The sequence below is a fragment of the Pteropus vampyrus genome, unplaced genomic scaffold, assembly GCF_000151845.1.
Source record: "Pteropus vampyrus isolate Shadow unplaced genomic scaffold, Pvam_2.0 Scaffold117, whole genome shotgun sequence".
NCBI lineage: Eukaryota > Metazoa > Chordata > Mammalia > Chiroptera > Pteropodidae > Pteropus > Pteropus vampyrus.
Genome location: NW_011888898.1, coordinates 2,189,024 through 2,191,845, shown reverse-complemented (window position 1 = coordinate 2,191,845; position 2,822 = coordinate 2,189,024). Strand labels below are relative to the sequence as shown.

Genomic DNA, 2,822 nt, shown 5'->3' with positions numbered 1-2,822 from the left:
CAAAAGAATGGAGGGGAAGAAACAATGAAGGAAATGAGAACATTTCTCTGTATACCAGAAAAGACGAGTCTTCGGTTCACACAGCTCTACCTGGTTACAATTTCAGCGCGTACCTACAGACATCAGGGGAACCTTTAAAACTGTAAGAGGGGAACCTTTAAAACTCTAAGACCAAACAGGCTACCCTACAGGCTTGTGGAAGTAGTAATTCCAAAAGTGGTAAACGACAAAAGACTGAGAATCAGATGAACACCAGACTTGTCGTCTACTCAGATGCCAGAAAATGATGAATACATGGCTTCCATGTTCTAAGGGTAAAAGATAATCAGTCTAGAATTCCTTCGATAGTTGAACAAAGTAAAGGTATCCTTACGCTTTCAAGAATTTAAAAATTCACAATCCATGTACTCTAAGAGTCTTTGTGAAGATCCTGAAAAAAATCTTAGAAAGAGAATGGCATACACATTTTTTTTTTTAAAGTAGCAACTGACAATTAAATCGAAGAGACAAAGAATACTAGACCTTTGGGAGAGTCTCGGGTTCACGTTTCCTTCTCAGGGCTCAGTCACACTGAGTTCCTCAGGGGACACGATTTCCTTGGTCATGTTGTAAGTGCTGTTTGTTGGTTTTCAAGTTTTAGAGTCACCCTGAGTTCCTCAGGGGACACGATTTCCTTGGTCATGTTGTAAGTGCTGTTTGTTGGTTTTCAAGTTTTAGAGTCAACCTACTGACAGTTCAGAGAAGATCTAGTTCTAAATTCTAGAACAGACTAATGAGAAATCATAGCTAACATTAACTGAGACTTATTATATAGCAGGCGCTGTTCTAAGCACGTAGCATGAATTAACACGCTTACTCTTCATGACAGCCGGGGGGAGCAGAAACTGTCTTCATCCCCATTTTTACCAGTGAGGAAACTGGATCACAGAGAGGTTAAGTAACTTGCCCAAAGTTACACAGCAGGAAGTGGCAGAGGAGGGATTTGAATTCAGACATAACTGACTTCAGGGTCCACGAAGTAAAAATAATATAACTCACGTGCATGGAAGGGAAGGGGGAAGAAGAGATACAATACACTAGTTTTCTTATCTTTCGCTGTTAGGAATCATTCAGTGCCATCTAAAGTGGGTAAATCAAGTCGTAGAAGTGGGCATATCATTAAAAGTAAACTTCACCATCGGAAAAACAAGAAAAGCCAAAGCGAGAATTAACACCACCGGGGAACAGGCTTGCAAAGAAGACATTGTGTGTTATACTTTCATTATTGGGGTGGAAGGTGGGAGGGGACTTCTCATGTGCATATTGAAACTAGTTCAATTTTCAAAAGAAAAAATATTCTCTGAAAGGCAGGGAATCATCTTGACCATCCTGAGCGGAAGTGACACATTTCGGAATAAAGGTCATGGTGGGGTCTGGAGCCGACCTCCGGCAGCCTGCTCAGCCTCGCCCTCAGTTTGTCCAGTCCAGCCTCCCTCCCACTCCCAGGAAAAGTCTGTCTGGAAAAAGTCCTCCAAGTTCAGAGCCTTGGCAGACACAGCATTCTGAAGGGAGCCCCAAGACTCCTGGGAAATGGCTGATGGCCCTTCCCCCAGACAGCAAGGGTATTGGATGATGGGGCCTTGGGAGAACCTGGAGGAGGCATTACTGTCATTGCAACTGGGGTCATCGCTGAGGGCTTTTGGGACATTTGTAAAACCCCATCTAGGTCTGAGCATCCTCCGGCTCCCTGGGAGATACTGTGGCCGGGGAGTTGCTCCAGCTTTGGGGTGTCCCCATGCTCACTCCTTGACCACTCCTTGGGTCTGCAGCCCTTCAGCTTCCGGCCCCCCCACCCATTAGTGCCGGGTCCCCAGAGCCCTAGCCACAGGTCCCTCAAGGGCTCCCCACTCCGCCCGGATGGGCCACTTCTCTGTGGTCCTCACCGTGAGTCATGGGGGGTCGGCTGGGCCGTCTTCGCTATCTCGGGGAACCGGAGATCCCCTTAATTCTCTCCAGCTGCGTCTCTGCAGGACTGAGGTCATCGGTTCTGGCGCAGTTGGAAGGCAGTGTTTGTTGTGTCTTTGTTTCATTCAGATGGTTTGGGTGGTGACTCACCCCGTTTCTCCTTCCTTTCTTTCTGAACCAGGGCGCCGTCTGAGAGTCGTTTCTGATTAGAAGTTGACCTCAGAAGTATGCTCGCATCATTTTAAAAACATCTTCCAGCACCACAGAAACCGACTCCGCATAAGAAAGGGCACTGGGTGGATGCAGGCCAGAGCCGGGCGTGTGTGCGCCTGGCCTCCCACGGTGCTCTCGGGGTACCGCCGGCCTGAATCTGAGTTAGGGCGCCATCCCCCCATCGAGGCCCCGGTTACACATATTGACCTCGAGCTGACTGGGTGTGACGATGATGTCATCATCGTCACTTACGTCACTAGCCAATATTGACCAGTGCTTATTATGGGCCATGCGGTTCCTAAGGGAGTCACATTAAGTGACCTCATTTCATTCTCACAGCGTCCTGTCAGGTGGGTGCTACTGGAGTTTGAGGTCTGAGTGGCATTGCCGAGTACTGCTCAGGAGCTGGGAGGGTCAGGTGCACGGTCTGTGCCCTTGACCCCATAGTCAGGACTATCCAGGGGGTCAAGTCAGAAGGTCTCGTTAGGAGCTCAAAGCTGGTCAGTCCTGAGGCAGAAGGTGCGAGCCAGTGAGTGTGTGGGAGAGGGAGGTCAGAGGGGGTGAGCAGGGCCAGAGTGGGGTCAGAGGTCAGTGTTGACAGGAGAAGGGAGCAGGAGATGGGCAGGTGGCCGCACGGGTGTGTGGGGCAGCAGAAAGCTGCAGTC

General features: G+C 49.2%; 1 long non-coding RNA gene across 1 annotated transcript in view; it reads right to left on the bottom strand.

The window, feature by feature from the left end:
* Positions 1-2,687, bottom strand: part of LOC111743637 — a 7,014-nt gene extending 4,327 nt beyond the window's left edge. Inside the window, exon 1 of the long non-coding RNA XR_002781809.1 lies at positions 1,923-2,687. This is a non-coding gene — a long non-coding RNA (uncharacterized LOC111743637). The remainder of the gene's footprint in view (positions 1-1,922) is intronic.
* Between the last annotated feature and the right edge of the window lie 135 nt (positions 2,688-2,822).